This window comes from Canis lupus, chromosome 16, assembly GCF_003254725.2.
Source record: "Canis lupus dingo isolate Sandy chromosome 16, ASM325472v2, whole genome shotgun sequence".
Taxonomy (NCBI): Eukaryota; Metazoa; Chordata; class Mammalia; order Carnivora; family Canidae; genus Canis; species Canis lupus.
In genome coordinates this window covers 35,043,536-35,069,753 of record NC_064258.1, presented here as the reverse complement: position 1 = coordinate 35,069,753, position 26,218 = coordinate 35,043,536, and the positions used below count along the sequence as shown (strand labels likewise).

The following is a 26,218-nucleotide window of genomic DNA, read 5'->3' as shown; positions in this document are numbered from 1 at the left end:
TCCTAGGTTAAATTTATTCGTAGGTATTTTATTATTTTTGGTAAAAGGGATTGTTTTCTTAATTTTTCTTTCTTCTACTCCATTATTAGTGTATAGAAATGCAATAGATTTCTGTACATTGATTTTATATCTGAGACTTTACTGAATTCATTTATCAGTCTTATAGGTTTTTGGTAGAGTCTTTAAGTTTTTCTATATACAGTATCATGTCATCTGCAATTACTGAAAGTCTGACTTCTTCCTTATTAATTTGGATGCCTCTCTCTCTCATGAATAAATAAATAAAATCTTAAAAAAAATCAAGCATGGATGTTGTACTTTGTCAAATGCTTTTTCTCTGCATCTATTGAAATCATCATATGGGTTTTTGTTTTTGTTTTTAGATTTTATTTATTAGAGACACACACACACACACAGAGAGAGAGAGAGAGAGAGGCAGAGACACAGGCAGAGGGAGAAGCAGGCTCCCTGCAGGGAGCCCAACGTAGGACTCCATCCCGGGTCTGCAGGATCATGCCCTGGGCTGAAGGCGGCGCTAAGCCGCTAAACCACCCGGGCTGCCCATCATATGGTTTTTAATCCTTTCTTGTTGATGTGATATTGATTGATTTGTGAATATTGAGCCACCTTGGCAACCCAGGAATAAATGTCCCTTGATCATGATGGATGATCTTTTTTAACATATTGTTGGATTTGGTTTGCTAATATTTTGTTGAGGAGTTGTACATCCATATTCATCAGAGATATTGGCTTGTAGTTCTGTCTCTCTCTCTTTTTTTTTTTTTTTTTTTTTTTTTTTTGTAGTAACGCTGGCCTCATGGAATGAATTTGGAAGCTTTCCTTCCTCTTCTATTTTTTGGAATAGTTTGATGAGAATAGGTATTAACTTTTCTTTAAATGTTTGGTAGAATTCACCTGTGAAGCTGTCTGGTCTTGAACTTTTGTTTATTGAGAGCTTTTTAATTACTGGTTCAATTTCATTGCTGGTAATTGGTCTGTTCAAATTTTCTATTTCTTCCTATTTCTGTTTTGGGAAGTTATATGTTTCTAGGAATTTATCCAATTTGTTGTCATATAGCTTTCATCATATTCTCTTATGATTGCTCGTATTTCTGTGGTGTCAATTGTTATTTCTCCCCTTTCATTTCTGATTTTGAGTCCACTCTCCCTCCCCCTCTCTCTTTGATGAGTCTGGCTAGCGGTTTATCAATTTTGTTGATCTTTCAAAGAATCAGCTCCTGATTTCACTGATCTGCTCTATTATTTTTTTATTTTCTATTTTATTTCTGCTCTAATCTTTTTATTTCCTTCCTTCTATGGTTTTGGGTTTTGTTTATTCTTCTTTTTCCAGGTCCTTAAGGTATACAGTTATTGGAGATTTTTCTTGTTTCTTGAGGTAGGTTTGTATTGCTATAAACTTCTCTTTTAGAACAGCTTTTGCTATATCTCAAAGATTTTGGACGATTGTGTTTTCATTTTCATTTGTCTTTTTAAATTTCCTCTTTGATTTCTTAGTTGGCCCGTTCATTATTTAATAGCATGTTATTTAACTTCCATGTATTTGTGTTCTTTCCAGATTATTTTCTTGTATTTGATTTCTAGCTTCATAGCATTGTGGTCAGAAGAAATGGGTGCCTGGGTGGCTCAGTCAGTTGAACATCTGCCTTCAGCTCAGGTCATGATTTGGGGTTCCTGGGATTGAGCCCCATGTTGGGCTCCCTGCTTAGTGGGAACACTGCTTCTCCCTCTCCCACTGTCCCCCACTTGTGTTCTCTCTCTCAAATTAATAAATAAATAAGATCTTAAAAAAGAGAGAGACATTATTAAAAAAAAAAAGAAAAGATGCATTGTATGACTTCAATCTTTTTTAATTTATTGAGACTTGTTTTGTTGCCTAACGTGTAACCTATTCTGGAGAATGTTCCATGTGCACTGGAACAGAATGTATGTTCTTAACATGATCTTTTCAAGGTTCATCATCCGTTTGTAGCATTTACTAATACTTTATTCCTTTTCATGGCTTTTTTTCCTTTTTATATACTCCATTGTCTGGATGTTCATATTTTGTTTATCCATTTATTATTTGATGGGCATTTCAGATGTCTCTGCTTCTTAGCTGTTATGAACACTAAGAACAATATAATAATATGAATAATGCTGGTTTGATTTGAATCTGAATACAGATTTTTGTGTGGACATATGTTTCCACTCTCACTAGATATAACCCTAGGAGTGGAATTAAGTTATATGATAACTCTATGTTTACATTTTTGAGGAATTTCCAAACTGTTTCTACAATATGAATGTACTGTTTTATAATCCCACCAACAATGTGTGAGGAATCCAATTTTTCTATATTCTCACCAACACTTACTAATGTCAATTTTTTTCTTTTCTTGCTATGTTTTGTTGTTTGCATGATATATTATATCCATCCTTTTACTTTAAATCTACCTGTATCATTATATTTGAAGTGTGTTTCTTGTAGACATTATAGAGTTCAACATTTTGTATATTCTCTGCCAATTTCCATCTTTTAGTGGGTGAATTAAGACCATTTATATTTAATATAATTATTGATTATTGATATGTTTGAAATTATATGTGTTATTTTTTGTTTTGTTTCTTCTCCCTATTTTATTTTTCTATTTTCTTTTCCTATTTTCCTCTACTTGAACATTTTTCAGAATTCCATTTTGTATTTATTATTGTTTTTTTAGTTTATCTCTGAATTCGCTTTTTAGTGGTTGCTCTAAGGTACTATATTACATAAGCATACTTGGTCACAGTTTTATTTTATTTCTAAAATATAAATAACAGTTATATTCAAAAACTTCAAAAATAAAAATGCTTTCTTAAAAAAATAATAACAGATAATCAGGACAAATGCTATATTGGGTCATATGCTGGGGAAAAAAACATGATGTGAGTAGGACAATTTTGGACAATCTTAGCCCTTTGCCTATTGTTTCTCAGCTCCAAATCCACCCTTGAATGCTCTTCTCTATTATGCTGTGTCTGGACTCTGCATTGAACCTTTCATGGTCTCCCTTGCCCACTGGTTTCCTGGTTGGCTCTGCCAATAGTGGGCTCTAGGGCAAGACTTGGAGGACACAGAAATGAGGGAAGGACTTCCTTCTTTGTGATGACTTGCTCTTCCAGCAACAGCATCTTGCTTCAGGAGTAGCAGTTGGTTCCAGCTTCTATCTCATTGGGTTCTCCTTGAGAACCAACCTCATGAAGCCCCCTCAGAAATATCAATAACATCTGAGTGATGTTTTCTCTCCATAAGCCACTCCTCCACATTTCTGGATTCTGGTATCCCCCACCCCTTCCCTTTTGTTTTTCTAGCACTAGAAATGTTAGTGTTTCCTGCAACCCTCTAAATGACCTTGGTATTCCTTTTTGCTCTTTCAGCCTTCCAACACCTATAATAAATTCTCTATATTAAATCTCCACTGTTGATATACCTCATGTTACTTCTATTTTCTTGACTGGACCCTGAGTGATGGTAATGGTGCCAGGAAGGGGAAGGGCAGAGAACTAATATATATTGAGCTCCTACTATGTACCAAGTGCATAATAATTTTAAAATATCAATAATTTTATGTCTGTTAGTAAAGAACTATCACTTTTGGGGGCACTTGACTGGATGAGCACTGGGTGTTATACTGTATGTTGGCAAATTGAACTCCAATAAAAAAAAATATACAAAAAAACCCTAATATGTATATATAGCTTAAAAAAATAACTCTCACTTTTTGAGGACCTGTTATATAATTCTGTATGGCTACTTTCTTCTCATTTTTTAAGTTTCCACTTGAATTTCATCTTAGGGAGGTTTTCACTGATCATCTTACCAAGAACAGGTATCATTCCATTATTCTCTACCTTACCTCCTAAAGTTTCCCTGTTATTGTACACAAAACAATATGCAGTGATTTTAATTTTTTTTTAATCTGTTTTCTCCATCAGAATGTGAAAGGAAGGCCCATATTGGCCATGTTCACCATTGTATCCCTAAATCCTAGCATGGTGCTTGACTCATAGTAGGCACACATAAGTATTTTTAAAATAGGAGTATGAGGGATGCCTGGGTGGCTCAGCGGTTGAGCGTCTGCCTTTGGCTCAGGGCTCCGGGATCAAGTCCCACATCGGGCTTCTCGCAGGGAGCTGGCTTCTCCCTCTACCTGTGTCTCTGCCTCTCTCTGTGTCTCTCATGAATAAGTAAATAAAATCTTTAATGAAAATAAAATAAAATAGGAGTATGACATTGTGATATAGTAAGAAATATACATATTTGGTCTTTGTTCCTGGTTCCTGGCACAAGAGTTTCAAAAACCCTTTGGGTTTCCTTAGTGATAATAAGAGAAATGTCTGTTCTTTTTCATAATAAACCTCTTTTTTTTAAGTTTATTTATTCATTTGAGAGAGAGAGAGAGAGAGAGAGAGAGAGAGAGAGAGAAAGTGCAGGGAGTTGAGGCAGAGAGAGAAAGAAACTCAAGTAGACTTCCCCGAGTGAGGACCCCAGTGCAGAGCTCAATTTCATGACCCAGAGATCACGACCCAAGCCAAAACCATGAGTCAAACACCGATCCAACTGAGCCACTCAAGCACCCTCAACCATGCCTGAGTTTATGCTAATGAGGTGACTCTTGGTGGGGCCCTAGATATCTTTAGGATGGGGGGGTGGTTGCCAGGGGGACCAACCATGTGACCTCTGATGAGACTGAGTTAAACACCAGTATTTAATCAATCGTACCTATGTGATGCCTCCATGAAATCTCTGAACTACAGGCTTAGGAGAGCTTCTGGGTTTGGTGAGCAAAGTGAGGTGCTGGGAGGGTCGACTGCCCAGAGACAGCACAGATGCTCCATGCTGCTCCCCACCCCATATCTTACTCTATGCATTTCTTCCATTTGGCTATTCCTGAGTTGTATCCTTTATAATAAACTGGAAATAGTAAGTAAACCAATTTTCCTGAGTTCTTTGAGCCATTCTAGGAAATTATCAAACCTTTGAATTGGGTTGTGGGAGCATCCTCCTACTCTACCCCTGACTTTTTAGCTGATCAGTCCATTATAGGAGGCCTGAACTTATAATCCACCTCCGAAGTTGGAGCACTCTTGTGGGACTGAGTCCTTAACCTGCCAGGTCTGTGCTAAATCTGGGTAGTTAGGGTCAGAATTGAATTAAATTTTAGGAAAGCCAGTTGCTGTATGGAGAGTTGGAGAACTGGTTAGTGTAGGGAGGAAAAGCCCATACATTTGGTATCAGAAGTATTCTAAGTAAAAACAGATGATCTTAGTAATAGGAATTAATGTATCCATTATGAATTACTGCTGAACAAGCCAGCCCAAAACTTAGTAGCTTAAAACAAAACCATTTATTATTTCTCATGATTTTGTGGTTTGGCTGGATGGTTCTTTTGCTGGTCTTGCTTGGGCTCACTCAAGAAGCTGCAGTTAGGGTCTGTAGAGCATGTGATTCTTGATCTTGGGGTTGTGGTTTAAGCCCCACATTGGGCATAGGGGTTATAATAATAAGAATGATAATAAAAAAAGAATGATAATAATAATAAATATTTGGTTTAAAAACCAAAAAGAGGAAACTGCATTTAGCTGGTGGGTTGGCTGGAGCTGGAGGTCTAAGCTAGCCTCAGTTGACAAGGCTTAGTTGACAAGGATACCTGGAAGATGGTAACCTCTCTTTTTACACAGTGTAAACTTCTTTACACAGCATCTGGGTTTCAACAGGGTAAGCTCAATATGTAAGTATATCAAGCATCTTGCTTGTGTCACAATTATGTCTCATTAGCCAAGCAAGTCAGAAGGCCAAATCCATAAAAAGAAAAAAAGGGGAAAAAAAGGCCAAGCCCATAAAAAGAAAAAAAAGTAGGCCAAGCCTAGAGTCAGTGTGGGAGGAGACAACCCAAAGGCATAAATGCCATGATAACCAGTGGTCCTGACTCACCGGGAGTGGTCAGTGTTACAGTCCGTAATTTTACATATGTTGTCACTAATACTGACATCAGCTTGCCACATAGTTGTTATTGTCTTGTGGTCTTCCTCTGTAAGGTGAGGGGTTATGGGGCATTTCTCAAAGCTTCCATTAACACAGTAGCTCTGGGAGCAGGCTGCCTGGGTTTGAATCCTATCTCTGCCATGTCCTGGTTGTGTGAACTTGGCAAGATGTGCATCCTCTCTGTAACTCAGCTGTAAAGTGAAGATGATAGTAATTACCTTTTGTTTCTTGTTTGTAATGATGCTTGGCACATAGAAGTATGAAATAGTGTTGCTATTATTACTGTGATCAGTATTTCCTGCTTCCTATAGTCCTTTCTTTTCTTTTTTTTTTTTTTAAGATTTTATTTATTCATTTACTTAGAGAAAGAGAGAATGAGAGAGCCAAGGGAAGGAGGGAGGATGGGGGTGGGGGAGAGAATCTCCAGCCCAACACAGGGCTTGATCTCACGACCCTGAGATCATGACCTGAGCTGAAGCCAAGAGTCAGATGCTGCTCAATTGATTGAGCCAGGCATCCCTCTATAGTCCTTTCTGACTCAGCCTTCAGCACACCCTCATCTTGAGCATTTTTACCAGATTTTACTTTTTGTAGTACGTGCTACAGATTCCATAGGGGGGGGAGCGAGGGGGTGGGCGGAGTCACGACTGGTTTGGTCACATTGCACCCCCAGTGCCTGACATGGTGTTACAGACTAAATTGTGTCCCCTCAAAATTCATGTTGAAGTCCTGACCGCCAGTGTGACTGTATTTGGAGATAGGGCCTCTAGGGAGATAACTAAGGTTGAGTCATAAATGAATCATGATGGTGGGGCTCTGATCTGATGGGATTGGTATCTCTATAAGAGAAAGATGGGCGCCTGGGTGGCTCAGTCAGTTAAGTGTCCAGCTCTTGATCTCAGCTGAGGTCTTGATTTCAGGGTCATGAGTTCAAGCCCCGCGTCAGGCTCCATGCCACACATGGAGCCTACATAAAGTAAAAACTTTAAAAAGAGAGAGAGAAAGAGACACAGGGGGAGACAGAGATCTCTTCCATAAGTACACACAGAGGAAAAGCCATGTGAGTGCACAGTGAGAAGGCACCATTTGCAAGCTGGAAAGAACTCTCACCAGAAACTAACCCTCACAGCATGTTGATCTTGGAATTCCAGACTTCAGAACAGTGAGAAAATAAATTTCTGTTGTTTAAGCTGCCTTGTCTGTGATATTTTGTTATGGCAGCTCTAGCAGACTAATAATACACATAGAGTGCTCAGAAACCTTTGTTGAATAAATAAATGGAGGGATGATAAGTCCCCTGCTCTCAAGAATCATACCAGCTAAAAGAGGCCTGTCAACAAGTACTTGCAACGTAATTCTTGTAATTATTAAAATATTTACTGATTCAGAGGCGCCTGGCTGGCTCAGTCAGTAGAGCATGTGATTCTTGATCTCAGGGTTGTGAGTTCGAGCCCCATACTGGGCATAGACATTGCTTAAAACAATAAAATCTTTTTAAAAAATTTACTGAGTCAACAAGGATTTGCTGATCATCTACTATGCCAGGCACTCTGATGAGTGCTGGGGATAAAGTAGTAAACAGAGTCTGTGTTCTCACATTCTAGTTGGAGGAGACAGCCAGCAAACAACTAGATATCGTATCTGGAGGTGATGTGTGCAAGGAGAAGAATAAAGGAAGCCAAGAAGGATAGAAAATGGATTTGAGGTGATTTTTCATATAGAACATCTGTGAAGGACTCGCTGACACATGGCATTTGAGTAGAGACCTGATGTAAATGAGCAAGGAAACCATTCAGAGATCTCAGGCTGAGCCAACGGCAAGGACAAAGTCTTCAGAAGGCTGAGCCTTGGTGATTCCATACAAAGGAAGCCAACACGGCCAGATCAGGAAAGGGCCCAGGCAGAGGTTGCTTGAGAGAAGCCTAGCAGTGTGTTCACATGGTCACACATTTTGTAAAATTTACATATATAAGTAATTTCAACTGTAGTTGATTAGGACTGCTATCTCCTCCAGCCCTTTGTCCTCTCCAACATGTTCGCCCTGCAAAGCGGGGCCGTGTTGGACACTTGACATTCAGCATTTTGGGGATCCAGCTAAGGGGAAATGGAGTTGGGAAGATTTTTTAATCTGTTGTGATTTGTTTTCACATCATGATTGAATACTCGTGCTCATACATAATTTTGTATGATATCTCTTAAAAAGCCCTCCATCCAGGCCCCACAGAACCTGGCTGCCCTCTGAAGGTAGGAGAAGTAGAAGGAGATGAGGACAGGGGACAGCAGGGACTCTCCTCTGAATGTGACAGGAAGACATTAGAGAGTTTTAAGCAGAGAAGTGACCTGACTTATGCGCTAAAGGATCGCTCTTTCTGCCCTGTGAAGACCACATTGCCCTGGTGAGGGGTCACAGTACACTAGGAGGCTGTGACACAGTGAATGGAACCTTCTGCAGGGTTTTTGAGAGGGTCCAAGCAGCTTCACCTTCGGGTAGGGAGGAAGTGGCAATGGGCACAGGCCAGATACACAGAGTTGAGAAGAGGTAGGTGGATGTGAGCTGGAGGGGTCAGCAGGCCACATCGCCATGGGTAGGTGCCACCCCAATTGTCTCTTATTTCCATGGACATTATTATTGGCTTTTATTTATTTTTTTTAATTTTTTTATTTATTTATGATAGTCACAGAGAGAGAGAGGCAGAGACACAGGCAGAGGGAGAAGCAGGCTCCATGCACCGGGAGCCTGACGTGGGATTCGATCCCGGGTCTCCAGGATCGCGCCCTGGGCCAAAGGCAGGCGCCAAACCGCTGCGCCACCCAGGGATCCCCTTTTATTTATTTTTTTAAAGTTTTATTTAAGTAATCTCTACACCCAACATGGGGCTTGAAATCACAACCCTAAGATCAAGAGCTACATCCTCTTCTGGCTGAGCCAGCCAGGCGTCCCACCTTATTGGCTCTTCATAAATGGGCACCATATGGAGGTGAGGAGGAAGTGACCTCCACCAGTATTTTCTTATACTCTTACTTGGCCCACAGAGACTCTAGGGATATAGCTGTCCTCTTGGTCACAAGAGAGAGCTACGGAGGACATCTGGGTGACACTGTAGGGCATTGGCTCTCCCTTGTTCCCTAAACTGCAGTTCCAGGGCCACCAGGCTCCCCTCTTCCTCTCAGACACACCTGTCTGGGGCAAGGAGGGCTTAACGAATTTCTGATTCCTGAAGGCTTCTGATCTTACTCTTGGGGATCTATTCTCTGTCCACCATGTCCCATCACTGACCCTTGTGTGCGCCATCTCAGGTCCTCACGTAAAGAGATCCTGGGTGGTCTCCCATCGTGTCTCTTCAGACATGCCTGAACGTGCCTGAGTTCCCAGGGATATCCCACTCAGCCTTTACTCTGGCATCCTCATAGTCTACGTAAATATGTGTATACCATATATAGGGTGTTATGCACATCCACAGAAGTGTTTGTATATATAGATGATGTGCCACATATCCTTGAGCTAAAACCATAGAAACATGTTTTTGGTCCGCATGCTGGAATTTCTGTTTACGCCCCCGTTTGCACGATTGGACTGTAGGGAAGAGCAAGATTACATCTCTACCTTGGTGTCAATGTGAAGAAGGAGTTTACTTCTGTTATTCCAGTCATTCTGAATTTAGATGAACTGGGTGGAGAAGGGGATTTTCCATCGAGGTTTTGGCACTCCACTTGAAAGCCCATTGTCTGACAGTATTTCCTTTTCTTCCTTCTCTTCCTTGTGTTTTCTACTATATTCAGCATAGCCGTTCAAAGATTCAGTGTTCAGAATTCACATTTGTAAGAGCTTTATGATTTATAGAGCACTTTGGCCAGTAGCAGCTCATTCAAATGTCACAACAACATTGTCTGGAAGGAATGGTTTCTATGTAACAGACGGGGTATCTGAGGGCCAGAGCTTTTATACACTTATCCACAGGCACACAGAGATAGTAATGCGCCTTGAATGCTACCTTTATGTGCCAAGCCCAGTGCTCCGGTGTGAGACAATTAATGATCAGTTACGTCTTTGTATGTGAATGTTCAGTCAGAGAGCTAAAGCTTATTTGCCATGGAAAGACTGATGCTAAGGAAGTCGTTTTTACTGTTGCCATCAAATATCATTAGCCGTTCAAAACTATCCATTTTCTAACAGAGCTGTGCCATTATTCAAAACAAAAGTTTCTGCTTTGGATGAAAAAGCCTAATGCTAAAGAATCAATGAACAAGGAGTCTGGGTGGCTCAGTCGGTTAGGCGTCCCACTCTTGGCTGCGGCTCAGTTCATGATCTCAGGGTCCTGAGGATCCAGCCCTGCATCGATGGGGCTTGTGCTCAGTGGGGAGTCTGCGTCTCTCTCCCTCTGCCTCTCCCCCTCCCCCTCCCCATCTTGTGCACACACTCTCTCTCTCTAAAATAAATAAATCTTTTTTTTTAAAAGAATATGCAGTTGTTAACTAATTTTTATTAAGAAAAATAGATATTGGGCCGCCCGGGGGGCTCCACAGTTCAGCGCTGCCTTAAGCCCAGGGCCTGATCCTGGAGACCTGGGATCAAGTCCCACGTTGGGATCCCTGCAGGGAGCCTGCTTCTGCCTCTCCCTCTGTGTCGCTCATGAATAAATAAATAAGAAGAATAATTAATTAAATTATAAATTAATTAATAATAATTAATATATAAATTAGAGCAGGGATCTGGATGCCGGGCTCCATCCAGGACCCTGGGATCATGACCCTGGGATCATTAATATATAAATTAATTAATAATAATTAAAATAAATAATTAAGTAAATAATTAAAAGAAAGAAAGAAAGAAAGAAGAAAGAAAGAAAGAAAGAAAGAAAGAAAGAAAGAAAGAAGAAAGAAAGAAAGAAAGAAAGAAAGAAGAAGAAAGAAAGAAAGAAAGAAAGAAAGAAAGAAAGAAAGAAAGAAAGAAAGAAAGAAAAATAGATCTTTCCTACTGGTTTATCAACTAAAGTTCTTCAGGCATAGATAGTAAAGATGAACCTGAAAGAAAAAATAAAATCATAGTTTGTCTCAAGGAACCCAGGGCAGGAATGCAGCCAGTTTAGGACCAGAAACCAACAGGACTCTTTCCCGATAGCTCTCATCTTTGCTTCTCTGTGGGCATGTGCCTCTCTGTCTTTCTCGACTCAGACACGTTTTCCCCACCTCTCTGGACTTCATGGAGGAATGTGGGAAAATGGCCACTCTGGTTTCCTGGTCCCAACTCTCAATTCCCAGGAGAGAGTATCTGGGCCCATCTTGGGTCAGATGTTCACTTCTAGTCTAGTTAGCAATAGCCAAGGGGAGGGGGTGTTCATATAACAGTAATGTGGCTGCCAGGACTTACCTTAGTGCACCAGGGGCAGTTCCTAAAGAACGAGGAATTGTCAGTTTGCATGTGCCCCCAGAAAGTGTTTACCATAACTGAGTAGCAGAAAGATCGACATAAAATTTGGAATTAACCAGTCAGTAATAGTTCTGTTACAATTTAATTTTCACAACTGCTTTTAAGGGGTTCAGAAACTCTTAAAAATAAAACGTATTGTTTTTAAAGATTTTATTTATTGAGAGTGAGAGACAGAGGTAGCAAAAGAGAGCATGAGCAGAGAGGAGAGGGAGAAGCAGGCTCCCCACTGAGCAGGGAGCCTGATGTGAGACTCAACTCCAGGACTCTGAGATCATGACATGTGCTGAAGGCAGACACCCAACTGACTGAGCCACCCAGGCGCCCCTTCATAACTACTTTTAAACAGTTCAGAAACGCTTAAAAATAAACTTTATTTTTAAAAAGATTTTATTTATTAATTTGAGAGGGAGAGAGACAGAAATAGCGACAGAAATAGTGAGAGAGAGCACGAGTGGGGAGGAGTGGGAGAAGCAGGCTCTCCACTGAGCAGGGGTCCGGATGCCGGGCTCCATCCAGGACCCTGGGATCATGACCTGAGCTGAAGGCAGATGTTTAACCGACTGAGCCCCACCCCCAGGCGCCCCACAAATAAACTTTAATATCATGTATTCACTTATATGTTCAAATCTGGGCACAGCTTTAGAGACCACCTACTCTAAACCCCCTTTATTTTTTTTTTAAGATTTTATTTATTTATTCATGATAGTCACAGAGAGAGAGAGAGAGAGAGGGGCAGAAACACAGGCAGAGGGAGAAGCAGGTTCCATGCAGGGAGCCTGACGTGGGATTCGATCCCGGGTCTCCAGGATCGCGCCCTGGGCCAAAGGCAGGCGCCAAACCACTGCGCCACCCAGGGATCCCCTAAACCCCCTTTAGTTAACTAGGGGATAAAAGTGAGATTTGGAGCGTTAAGTGGCATGACTAAAATTGCAAGTTGGTTGAAAAGATGAAATTGGAATACTTACCTGACTTCCCAACCTGTGCTCAGCTTCTCCATTTTATTTATTTATTTACTTATTATAATTTTTAAAAAAGATTTTATTTATTTATTCATGAGAGAGAGAGAGAGGCAGAGACACAGGCAGAGGGAGAAGCAGGCTCCCTGCAGGGAGCCCGACGTGGGACTCGATGCCGGGTCTCCAGGATCAGGCCCGGGCTGCAGGTGGCGCTACACCGCGGGGCCACCCGGGCTGCCCTTATTAATTATACCTTTTTAAAGCAGGCCCCATACCCAGTGTGGAGCTCGACGCGGAGCTTGAACTCACGACCTGAGCTGAGATCGAGACTCAGCCGCTTACGGGCGGGGCCGCCCAAGGCGCCCCAGTGTCCCCCCGCAGTTTAGAGGTCTCAGGACTGGCTTTGGGGAAAGCTCGGGAATCAGGCAGCTCACCCGGCCGGGTCTCCGCGCCGCTGACTCCGCGGCGGCCGCCGAGGGGCGCCCCCTGCAGGCGGGGCCGTTGCCGGGCGGGGCGCCGCGCTCGCACGGGGCCTCGGCCCAGGACGCGGCAGAGCCGAGGCGCGAGCCCGCGGGAGCCGGGCCTGGCCAGTCGGCGCCCTCCCCGCGTCCCTCCCCGCGTCCCTCCCCGCGTCCCTACCGCAGCCGTGCGCGCGCCCGCCGGACGCCCTCGCCGGCACCCTCCGAGCTCCCTGGCGTGGCCGAGCCCGCCGAGAAACCCGGGACGGGGGCCGTGGTGGGGACGTGGGCAGCTCCGCCGGGCTGACCGTGCAAAGCCGCGCGTCCAGGCCGCCGCGGCGCCTGCCCATGCCCCGAGCCCAGCCTTTCTTCGCACGTCCCTTGTGACAGAAGCTCACCCCAGCACCGGTGCTCGGCCGGGTAAGCATCTGCCTTCAGCTCAGGTCAGGATCTCAGGATGCCTGGATCCAGCGCGCATCAGGCTCCCTGCTCAGGGGGGAGTCGGCTTCTCCCTCTGCCCCTCCCCCAGGCTCGTGCTCTCCTGCTCTCTCGCTCTCTCTCTTATAAATACATAAATCTTATAGAAAAAAAAAGAAAGACACCCAAAGCGGGGCCTGCCTGTGAGTGAGGCTGTGGGAGGCACCCCTGTTCCTTTGGGCTCACAGAACAGAAGCACCTGCTTCCTTTGGAGGGCGGGAGACAATCCCCGTTCATTAGGAAGCCTGAACCCCTGCCCAGTCTTCTGGTGGGACGGTGATGGGAGCAGAGCCAGTTCTTCCCCTTCTTGGTCAGCCCTGGGGGGTGGGGGCAGCTATTGGGAGGACCTCTCAGTGTCAGCACACACACGTCCTCAGCTTTCAGCCTTTAGCTCCACTTCTAGTCTGGCAGGAGAAGTCCTCCTTAACATTCCATTTCATACTTTTTCCTTGGGGCCTCCCAGACCCTAAAACTCCTACTGTTTAGGAACACCGGCTCAAGGTCAGCTGGAGAAAGGTGCTTGTCAGCTGGGAGGGAGACAGATGGGAGAACAGATGAGTTTTCTGTAGAAACCAGCCTGCCCCATCTTCTGTCCTTTGCAAAGCGGTGGCCAAACAACAGAAAACTGGATGCCCGAGGTGGGGCCACGTGAAAGGGGGTGAAGAAGGGAATGCAGCCGCCTGATTCTCACAGAAAAGCCCAGAATCATTTGGGGGTCCCGGTTGCTAGAAGGCGGAAACAGGGTCAGGGAGCATAGGGAGAGGGAATGAGTGTATCACTGAGCCACCGAGGGTGTGATGGTGTCATTTTATGTGTCAGCCCGACTGGGCTCACTAAGTGCAGAGAGCTGGCAAAACATTATTTCGGGGGGACGCCTGGGTGGCTCCGCGGTTGGGCGTCTGCCTTCAGCCCAAGGTGTGATCCTGGAGTCCTAGGATCGAGTCCCACGTGGGGCTCCCTGCATGGAGCCTGCTTCTCCCTCTGCCTGTGTCTCTGCCTCTCTCTCTCTCTTTCTGTGTCTCTCATGAATAAATAAATAAAATCTTAAAAAAAAAAAACATTTCTGGGGTGTGTCTGTGAGGCTGTTTTCCTATTAGCGCAGGGGGATAAAAAGAATGAGGCTGAGCTGGGTAGAAAGGCACCAAGCACAGCATCTAGGAGGGGACCTTATGCTGCATGCTGGGAAAGGAGTCCAGTAAGAAGCCAATGAGTCCTCTCTATGTTTTTGGGGCGGAAGGAAATGAACTGAATTAAATGAACTGAATTAAAAACATCTACTCTTTTCCTTTGATGAGATTATGGAGGAATAAAAACAAAGTTTTCTATTTAGGTGTTTGGAGGAGCAACTCAGGATCTCTTATGGCAAAGGAATCCCTAGCCAAGTGCAGTGGAGATATTATGTCTATGGTAAGGGGACGCCCACACTCTGAATCGCAAGAGGGACAGGAAGTCAGTTTGACACCTCAACTTACTGCAAATCAAAAACAAATGTCTAAAACCTAGAAAGCTCTGGAGGAGGAAACAGCATAAAAAGACCAGGAAGAAAATTACTTCTGCTTTTCAGTAAGAAAAGGCTTGATTATAGTTTTGAATTATAAAGATTAAGCGACTGTAGAATGTTTGTAAAATAGAGAAGGCAGGGTGCCTGGGTGGCTCAGTTGGTTGGGTCCTACTCTTGATTTTGGCTTAGGTCGTGGTCTGGAGGTTGTGGGGCTGAGCCCGGCGTCAGACTCTGTGCTCCACATGGAGTTGGCTTGGGATTCTCTCTCTCTCCCTCTGCCCCTCCCTCAACTTGCATATGCGCTCGCTCTCTCGCTCTCTCACTTTCAAAATAAATAAAATATTAAAAAAAAATAGTAGGGGAGCCTGGGTGGTTCAATCGGTTAAGCATCTGATTTCAGCTCAGGTCATGATCTCAAGGTCCTGGGACTAAGCCCCATGTCAGGCTCCCTGCTCAGTAGGAAGCCTGCTTGTCCCTCTGCCCCTCTGCCCACTCATGCGCTCTCTGTCTCTCTCTCAAATAAATAAATAAAATACTTTTAAAACTAGAGAAGGAAAAATTACGAAGTCATTACTTCTGAGCATTAGGTTCCAAAAACTAGGTTTTAACTCCACTTTGATCTTGTTGATACTCTGCTTAGAAGCCTTGAATGGCTTCCCATTGCTTATAAATGAAGTTCAAATACCTTAACCTGGTGTGTAAAGAATCGTCCTTATAACTCACAGGGCAATTAACCATTGACTGCTTTGTGTCCTTTATTATTATTTTCAGCATTTAAGTCCATCTTTATGGATACAATTTTTTTGTGCTTATGTATTGTCTCAATTAGATTACAAGCGCTTTGAAGGGAGGAGCTAGATATTATAGTTTAAAAATTACAAAGGCTCAGTAAAGCATTACATGAAGGTACAAGTTGGTGAGTCCATAATAAATAAGAATAAAGATGCTCACTCCATTGCAGCAAACAAGTGGCAGAGCTGCTTGCTTGCTACTAGGTATGAGATCCTACGCTAGGTATTGCTCTTAAGAGGGGAAACTCGTATTTCTGCTCCTCTATGTACCCCTCCCCAGCTCTGCTTTATGCAAAGGGAGGGGAAAACGCTGTTTTATTGTGAAGCACTTTAGAAGTTGTCATGTATACCTTAACCATCAGCAGCATCCTGGCTTCCCCCTCACGTTCTGCTCCCCTGTGGTGAGCACCCTCTGTAGTGGCTTCATCTTTCAGGAAACTTTAGGCCCTTTCTGCCTTCTCCATCCTGAGATAATAAGCAGAAGAAAGGATCAAAGTGGGTGCGTGGTCAAGCATGGCTGAGTCTCTCTGTTCTTGTTACTCTCTCCTTGCAATTGGGTGGGTCTGTTAGCTTGAGGCTGCTCTCCAGATGGCATCTTGGATGCCAGAGGGCAGAGAAGAGAAAGTTCTGCTATGTCTTCCTGGCCTAAGCCACATTCTCCAACCCATGTCCAACAACAAGACCCACACTTGGGAGTGTGGAGGACTTGGCCAAATGTTACCAAGTCATGCTTTGTTTCCCATTTGACTATTCTTCCCAGCATATAAACCCCTTGGAGGTGTGGGCCACACGGATCAAGTCCTGTGCCTCTGGCCATAATACAATCAAACACTGGCAAAATCTCATTTCTAACTTCTAATACAATCTCTGGTTACGTAATATAGAGTCTTTATGAAGTCTTTGAATAACTTTAATCTTAAATTTATTCATAAATGAAATGACCTTTGAATTGTTAAAAAGCAATTTAAAGTTCTTAGTAAAAAAATAACATGTAATTAAATAGAAAAATAACCTAGAATATCCTTATTTTAGATCTGTGATTCCTACCTGCCCCCACTCCCATAAAAAAAAGCCACCCTAGAGGTGCACCTGGGTGGCACAGTCCATTAAGCATCCAATTCTCAGTTTCAGCTCAGGTTGTGATCTCAGGGTTGTGAGATTAAGCCCTGCATCTGGCTCCACACTAAGTACAGAGTCAGCTTGAGATTCTTTCTCCCTCTCCCTCTGCTCCTCCCCTACACTCACGCATACTCTCTCTCTCTCTCTCACACACAAATAAATAAATAAATCTTTAAAAAAAAAAAAAAACCCCTAGATAAAAAGTCAAACTGGGGCAATGTTAGTCTGCTGCACAATACAACATTAGAGGCACAGAAAATTTTGCATTATGTTTGGGGACACAAAGCTTGCCAGGCACAGACTATTTTATAAACAAGAGCACATGACTGCTCCAGTGGACCTTTGCTTTCAGCCTTTTCAGTTCTGTCTGTACTTGTGAGATTCTCATCTTATGCCTATGAGATTTCTGTATTATCATTGGCAAAGTCTTATTCTGATTTTGAAAAACGATCTACCGTTTTCTAAGGCATCCTAAACTTTGCTTAGGTGCAGGCAGACCCAGCTTTAAGGCCTTTGGAATGGAAGGAGGCTCACAGAGCAGTTTGAGCTGCTGGAACTGACTGTGAACTTGTCCAGGCTCTGAGCATGGAAAACAATTCTACACAGCAGAAGTTGCAACAGACCAAAGCTGAAAGGGTCAAAAGAGTCAGGAAATGCAGAACTACAAGGGAAGCCACAGAGCTTCATCTCAAAGGAGCTGTGCTGTGAGAATGAGTTGGCAGTGGCAGTTGAGGAGAGAGATCAAATCCTCCAAAGTCTTGAAGATGAACGGAGGGACTGTGAAATCAAGAAGGTGCCAGAAGAAGGAAGTGGGAAGTCACCCTTCCCTCTGCTCTGTCTTGCAAGCAAACACATTCTGGACGCTGCTCACTGGATGATGTAATGATTGTTGTACTTTTTGACTTAATTTGAGTTACACATTCCAGAATAGAATTTGGCTTAAGTTAGGAAGAATAAACATTAGCACAGGCAATCTGTGAGTGGAAGGGGAAGTGTTGACTTGTAGGGCTGAAGAGGAGGGGGTACAAAGTCTGGGAGAACATTAGAATGGAAAGATTATGGTTGGATGGTTCCAGGTTGGATGCCCCATGATGTTATCAAGTAGCCAATTTCTTTCTCTTTCTGCTCTGTCTTCTTCAGTAGTGGCTTCATCCCAAGCTGACTGCTCACATACTGATGAAAATTGCTACAGTAGCCCCAAGCTTCACTTCTATTCCCTACACCATCTAGAACAGTACTATACAGTCCAATAGAAATATAATGCAAGCCATAGGTGTGATTTAAAACTTTCTGGTAGTCACACTTTTTTTTTTTTTTTGGTAAAGATTCTATTTATTTATTCATGACAGACTCACAGAGAGAGAAGCAGGCTCCATGCAGGGAGCCCGATGCAGGACTCAATCCTGGGTCTCCAGGATCACACCCCAGGTTGAAGGCGGTGCTAAACCGCTGGGCCACCGGGGCTGCCTGGTAGTTATGCTTTAAAAAAATCAAGAAGTGGGATGCCTGGGTGGCTCAGCAGTTAAGCGTCTGCCTTCAGCCCAGGGTATAATCCTGGGGCCCCAGGATTGAGTCCCACATCGGGCTCCCTGCATGGAGCCTGCTTCTCCCTCTGCCTCGTTCTCTCTCTCTCTCTCTCTCTCTGTCTCTCATGAAAAATAAATAAAATTTTTTGAAAATATTTTTGAAAAAAAAAGAAAATATTTTTGAAAATATTTTTAAAAATTTTTAAATCAAGAAGAGGTGCTTCTGGGTGACTCAGTTAAGTGTCCAACTCTTTATTTTTTTAAAGATTTTATTTGTTTGAGAAAGAGGGAGAGGTAGTGAGAGTGAACACAAACAGAAGGCAGGGAGAAGGAGAAGCAGACTCCCCCTGAGCAGGGAGCCCGACATGGGGTTCAATCCCAGGACCCCAGGATCACAACCTGAGCTGAAGGCAGGCACTTAACCCACTGAGTCATGCAAGTGCCCTGAGCATTTGACTCTTGTTTGCAGTTTAGGTCATGATCTTGTGGTCTTGGAACTGAGTCCCTCAGACTCTGTGCTCAGTGTGCAATCTGCTTGCCCCTCTCCTTCTGCTTCTCCCATGCTCACATTCACGCTGTCTCTCACTAACTCTCTCTCTCAAATAAATAAAATCTTGTAAAAATTTAAAGAGCAAGAAGAGTGAAATTAATTCCAGTAATATGTTCTATTTAACCCAATACATACAATATAAAATCACTTAAAAATTATTGATAACATATTTTACATGTTTTCTTTTGTACTGTCTTTAATACTCAGGGCATATTTTACATTACAGAACATCCCAGTCACACTGCTTGCATTTCAAGTGCTCAATTGCCTAATTAGCTACTGGCTACTATACTGGGCAGGACAGGTCTAGAAGGAGAGAGAGAGTCCTGTCCCAGCGTTCCTGGCTAGAGTTGACATTCACTCTGATTGGACTGGATTAGGCTGTACACCTGTGACTATACCAATGACTGTACACCAGGATTAGGCTGTACGCCTGTAACTATACACCAAAGACTATAGCCAGCAGAAGGGACTGTGCTAAATGGCTGAAGGTAGGCCTGACTGTGGTGAGCAGAATAATGCCCCCCCTCATAGATGTCCATGCCCTAGTTCCTGAACTGTGAACATATTAGGTAACATAGCAAAGGGGAAGTGAAGTTGCATATGGAATTGAGTTTTCTAATGAATTGAACTTGAGATGATATTGTCCTGCTGGGCCCAGTGTAATTACAAAGATCCTTATAAGTGAGAGAGGGAGCCAGAAGAAAGAACCAGAGAGATGGCAGCATGAGCAGGACGCGGCTCTGTGCTGCTGGCTTTAGAGAAGAGGAAGGGACCACAAGCCAGTGAATGTGGGGTGCTCTAGAAGCTGCCACAGTAAGAAACAAGTCATCACCTAGAGCCTCTAGAAGAAACACACCCCTGCCAACCCCTTGCCTTTAGCCCAGTGAGACCTGCATTGGATACCTGATCTCCAGAACTATAAGAAAATAAATATGTATTGATCTAAGCCACTAAGAAAACTAAATCAGTGATCTACCCCTGAGGTGCATGGAAAGAATAGAAACTCAAATTTTTCATGGACATTCTGAGACATAAAGGAGTTTTTAGTTTCAAAACTTGGCTTTTAAGTATCAAAATGAAACTATGAAAGAAGCTACAATTCATGCCATTAACAATTGACTGAAAAGAGAGCAGATAGAGAATTGGACTATATTGTCCCCTGGGAAGCCAAGGATTTCCTAGGCTGGGAGAAGAGAATTGAAGAGTCCCCAAGAGAATAAGAAGCTGCTCACCTCTTAACTTGGTCTTTGTACCCTATTGCTTCTTTCTTACTCACATGACAACATATATATTATGGGAATCGAAGAGTAGATGGATTTTATGCCCTGCTTTCTACTGGAACCCCAGGAGCCAATGGAGTCTGCTTAGGCAGAAACAGCCTAAGGTAAACTTTCCATTTTTCTCCAGCACCAGTAGCCTGTAGGCATGATTATAAGGTTGTAGGGTGTGTGAACCACCACCAGAGACCATCGTTAAGACATGGACATCAGAGGTGCATGCCAGGACAGCAGATGCTGATAACAAGACCAGATGAGAATTGCTACTCCTCAGCAGTGACCTGGGTGGACCCATGATGATGATGTAGGACCAGGTGCCGCCACCACATCAACCCCTAGAACTTGAAACATCTCTGTAGAGATTGAGGGTGAAAGAAAATATAAAGTGGCCAAGTGTAAACCTGAAATGACTGAAAACATCTAGATTTGATTGTTCTGTTTCTTGAAATCACAGAGAATGGAGACTCAAGAGAGACGCAAAATTCACCCATTAAAAAAAATTGCCTTTTATTGCACACGTGAATTTTGTCATCTGAAAAAATCTGTACCCTCCATATTTATAATATAAGGATATTGGAAAAAACTTAAATATCCATAGGTGCACAAATGGTTGGGATTATAATATGCTCTTGTTGAATTGACTCCATTGCTATTATAAATATACTTTATCTTTGATAACAGCCTTTGTTCTGAAATCTACTCTGTGATTATTGACAAGTGTTATCCTCCCATGATCAGCGTACAGCAGAAATCCAAAAGAACCTTTGACAGGTTCTAGAGCGCCCTCTCTAGGCAACTCTGTCCTCTGCAGTCCTCCACCCTGCAAATTCCAGCTGCCTTGGCCTCCTCAAATTCTCAATTCTGTTTCTTCAGCTCAGGTTAGATTTAGGTTACTTCTCCCTATGCTATGGCCTGAAAATTCTCTCCAGATCATAAGGAGGGCCATTTTAGGGCTCATCTCATTCCTTTGCATTCTCTCCAAGATCACTGTCAAGGCACTGTATTCCAATGCCCAAAAACTGGTTTGTTTTTTTCCATATATCTTCTCCCATGGTTTTAAGTGGTTAAGGTAGGATGGCAAATCTGAACTCTGGTTCCATCATAGCAATAAGTGAAATTATATTATCTCATATTTTAATTATCTTATTTTAAAATTAATCTGTATACATTCACGTATATAATATATTCTTTTGGATACAGGGACTGTTTCATAATTTTAAAAATTGTGACCAACAAGCTGTAAGGGCTTGTTGAGGTGCCGCACTCCCCGCGGCCGCCTGCTCCAGGCATGGCCCAGGGCCTCGCCTCGCTATGGCAGCAGCAGGGCACAGCACCTCGACTTCGACCTCAGCACCAGAGCTGAGGGCGAGACCATTCTAAAAGGCCTCCGGTCCATTTTCCAGGAGCAAGGGACGACGGAGTCGGTGCACACCGGCAAGACCATGGTTATCTAGCGACCTACATAAGCAAAAATGGCAGCTTTGCCAATTTGAGAATTTACCCACATGGATTGGTGTTGCTGGATCTTCAGAGTTATGATGGTGATTCGCAAGGCCAAGAAGTTGACAGTCTTTTGAACAAAGTAGAAGAAAGAATGAAAGAATTGAGTCAGGACAGTACTGGGCTGGTGAAGCAATTACCACCCATAGTTGGAGGAGGGGCGGTGGACAGATCTGGCCCACTGCTGATGGTCGCCTGGTTGAGTATGACATAGATGAAGTGGTGTATGATGAAGATTCACCTTATCAGAACATTAAAATTCTACACTCGAAGCAGTTTGGAAATATTCTCATCCTTAGTGGGGATGTTAATCTGGCGGAGAGTGATTTGGCATATACCCAGGCCATCATGGGCAGTGGAAAAGAAGACTACGGTGGCAAAGATGTACTGATTCTTGGGGGTGGAGATGGGGGCATATTATGTGAAACAGTCAAACTGAAAGCAAAGATGGTCACTATGGTAGAGATCGACCAAAGGGTGATTGATGGATGTAAGAAATACATGCGGAAAACATGTGGCGACGTCTTAGACAATCTTAAAGGAGACTGCTATCAGGTTATTTTTTTTTTTTAAGATTTTATTTATTTATTTGACAGAGTGAGCAAGCAAGCAGAGGCAGAGGAGAGAGAAGCAGGCTACCCCCCAGAGCAGGGAGCCCGATGCAGGGCTCGATCCCAGGACCCTGGGATCATGACCTGAGCCAAAGGCAGACGCTTAAGCAACTGAGCCACCCAGGCACCTATCAGGTTCTAATAGAAGGTTCTAATAGAAGACTGTATCCCAGTACTGAAGAGGTACGCCCAAAGAAGGGAGAGAGTTTGATTACGTGATTAATGATTTGACAGCTGTTCCCATCTCCACGTCTCCAGAAGAAGATTCCACATGGGAGTTTCTCAGACTGATTCTTGACCTCTCAATGAAAGTACTGAAACAGGATGGGAAATATTTTACACAGGGTAACTGTGTGAATTTGACGGAAGCCTTGTCGCTCTATGAAGAACAGCTTGGGTGCCTGTATTGTCCTGTTGAATTCTCAAAGGAGATCGTCTGTGTTCCCCCATACTTGGAATTGTGGGTATTTTACACTGTTTGGAAGAAAGCTAAACCTTGAAGACCAATTCTCTCCTAATCATGTGTGCTGCAAATAGCCTTCCTGACCTTCATTTGCTGTACATGACATTGAAATGAGTCAGGCAAAAAAAAAAAAAAAAGAGTCAGGCAATTGATTGTGAATTCCTTCAAGTTTTCTTTTTTTTAATTATTATTTTTAATGTAAGCAGAGCAAGTGGAAAATGTATATTTTGATGCGCTAGGGTGTTAATTTTTTTGAAAGTCAGCTGAAGGATGATTAGACAGCACAGCGAAGGCTGCTAAATGCGCTAACTCCTAAAATGTGATTTTTTTTACTTTTCTGTGTGTGTGTGGGGGGGGGGGGCGTTTTTGTTTTGTTTCAGTAGACTTCAAATTCGGTTGTTTGGAGGAATGAACATCATTGTTTTATTCTGGAGGGAAGTTATTTGATGGTGTTTCTTTCCCAAAAAATTGACCTAGATATTAAAATTTGGTGCTTATAAGAAAGAGTTAAGAAAAAATGAATAGCAATGCTTCGATTAAAATTATAAATGAGAAAAAAAAAAGAGCTTGTTGAGGTCCAGTAGGGAAATAATGCAAAAAACAAAATAAAAATTATTATAGTCTCACCTCCAGAGAAAATTATTATTAATAATTTGACGCATTAAGTTGTCCCAATCTTTTCTCCACACATATTAATTTTTAAACTTAGCATTATTTTACACAATGCTGTTTTTTAACATTTTTTTATTGTGGTAAAATATCTGTATATATAACATGAACTTTACCATTTTAACCATGTTTAAGTATATAATTAAGTGGCATTAAATCCATTCATAATGCTGTACAACCATTACCAATATCTATTTCCAGAACTTTTTCATCATCCCAAACAGAAACCCTCTTTAAAAAAAAAAAAAATTATTTTAGAGAGAGAGAGAGAGAAAGAAAGCATGAGCCGGAAGGGTAGGGAGAAATGAGAGAACCCCAAAGCAGACTGCGCTGAGCACAGAACCCAACGTGGGGCTCAATCTCACAACCCTGAGATCATGCCCTGAGCAGAAACCAAGAGTCCAACATTTAACCAACTGTACCACCCAGGCACTCCTCCCTCTTTTTTTTTTTAAGATTTCATTTTTAAGCATTTACACCCAGCACAGTGCTTGAACCCACAACCCTAAGACCAAAAGTTGCATGCTCTCCTTACTGAGCTAGCCAGGTGCACCCAGAAACCTTAACTCTTTTTTTTTTTTTTTTAAGATTTTATTTATTTATTCGTGAGAAACACAGAGAGAGAGGCCGAGACATAGGCAGAGGGAGAAGCAGGCTCCCTTTGTGGAGCCTGATGCGGGACTCGGTCCCAGGATCCTGGGATCACTGCAGATGCTCAACCACTGAGCCACCCAGGTGCCCCCAGAAACCCTAACTATTAAACATTAACTTCTCCTTCCCCTGTCACGCCAGATCCTAGTAAATATATTCTACTTGCTATCTCTATGAATTTGCCTCTTTTAGGCATCCCTATAGGTAGAATCATACAAGATTTGTCCTTTTCTGTATGGCTTACTTCACTAGCATAATGTATTCAAGGTCCAGCCATGTTATAGCATGTGTCAGAATTTTATTCCTTTTTAATGCTGAATACTATTCCTCATTTTGTAGATACACCACATTTTGTTTACCTATTCATTTGTTAATGGACTCTTGCATTGCTTCTACCTATTGGCTAATGTGAATAATGCTAATTTACAGGTATCTGTTTGAGTCGTTTTCAACTTTTTGGGGTATATGCCTAGGAATAGAATTGATGGATCATCTGACAGTTCTATTTTTAATATTTTGAGGAACCACTAGACTGTTTTCCATGGTAGCTGCACCATTTTACATTCCCACCAGCAATAAACAAGGGCTCTAATTTCTCCACATCCTTATAAACACTTGTCATTTTCCATTTTTTTTTATGATAATAGCCATCCTAATGGGTGTAAAATATTATCTTGATTTGCGTTTCCTTCATGACTAATGGCATTTAGTATCTTTTCATGTGTTAATTGACTGTGTATCTTCTTTGGAGAAATATCTATTCAAGCCCTCTGCCCATTTTTGAATTATTAGGGTTTTTTTGTTGTTGTTGAGCTGTAGGAGTTCTTTGTATATTCTAGATATTAATCTTTGTTGGATATATTATTTGCAAAAATTTTCTTCCATTCTTTTGGTTGTCTTTCCATTCTGTCAATAGTGTTCTTTGATACACAAAAGGTTTCAATTTAATGAACTCCAATTATCTATTTTTTCTTTGCTGCCTAAGCTTTCGGTATTGTATTCAAGAAACCACTGCCAAATACAATGTCATGAAGATTTTCCCCTACATTTTCTTCTAAGGGTTTTATAGTTTTAGCTCTTATTTTTAAGTCTGATCCATTTTGAGTTAATTTTTGTATGCAGTATAAGGTACAGTCTAATGTTATTCTTTTTTTTTTTAAGATTTTATTTATTTATTTATTTATGAGAAACGCACACACACACAGAGAGAGAGAGAGAGAGAGAGAGAGGCAGAGATACAGGCAGAAGGAGAAGCAGGCTCCATGCAGGGAGCCTAATGTGGGACTCCATCCAGGGACTCCAGGATCATGCCCTGGGCTGAAGGCAGGTGATCAAAGGCTGAGCCACCCAGGCTTCCCCAGTGTCATTCTTTTGCATGTGAATAGCCAGTTTTCCAACACTATTTGCTGAAATGACTATCCTTTCCTATTTAATGGTCTTGGGGAAAATCAGTTAACCATAGATATGAGGGCTTATTCCTGGATCTCTATTCCGTTGTCTATATGTCTGTCATATGCCAATACCACACAATTTTCACTATTGTAGCTTTACAGTAAGTTTTGAGTGTGAATCCTCCACCTTTGTGTTCTGGCTACTCAGGGAGTAGAGATTCCGTGTGAATATTAGAATGGATTTTTCTACTTCCACAAAACTATCATTGTGATTTTGATAGGGATTTCATTGAATGTGTAGATTTCTTTGGGTAGTATTGTTATCTTAATGATATTAAGTCTTCCAAACCACGACTAACGGATGTCTTTCTATTTATTTATGTCTTCTTTAATTTCTTTCAGCAGTGTTTTGCAGTGTTCAGCATACAATTTGTTCAGCTCCTTGTTTAAATTTTTTCCTAAGTATTTTATTCTTTTTGATACTATTGTAAATGGAATTGTTTTCTTAACTTCCTTTTCAGATTGCTCATTGCTATTATATAGAAATGCAGCTGATTTTTATGTTGAAATTACATCTTGCAATTCTGCTAAATTTGTCTAACAGCTCTCAAGGGGTTTTTGCTATTGTTGTTGTAGAATCTTTCTGGTTTCCTACATGTAAGATGATGTCATCTGTAATCACAGATAATTTGGCTTCTTACTTTCCAATTCAAATACATTTTTCCTCCTTTTTCTTACCTAATTGCTCTGGCTAGAACTTCTAGTCATATGTTAAATAGAAGTGATAAAAGTGGGCTTATTCCTGATGTTAAGAGAAAAGTT

At 42.2% G+C, this 26,218-nt stretch overlaps 1 long non-coding RNA gene and 1 pseudogene across 1 annotated transcript in view; one reads left to right on the top strand and one right to left on the bottom strand.

Annotated features, from left to right (window-relative positions):
* Positions 1 to 14,258, bottom strand: part of LOC118350920 (uncharacterized) — a 46,033-nt gene extending 31,775 nt beyond the window's left edge. Inside the window, exon 1 of the long non-coding RNA XR_004805654.2 lies at positions 13,266 to 14,258. This is a non-coding gene — a long non-coding RNA (uncharacterized LOC118350920). The remainder of the gene's footprint in view (positions 1 to 13,265) is intronic.
* Positions 14,259 to 21,340: 7,082 nt separating this feature from the next.
* Positions 21,341 to 23,248, top strand: LOC112671297 (spermine synthase-like; annotated as a pseudogene).
* The last annotated feature ends 2,970 nt before the right edge of the window (positions 23,249 to 26,218 follow it).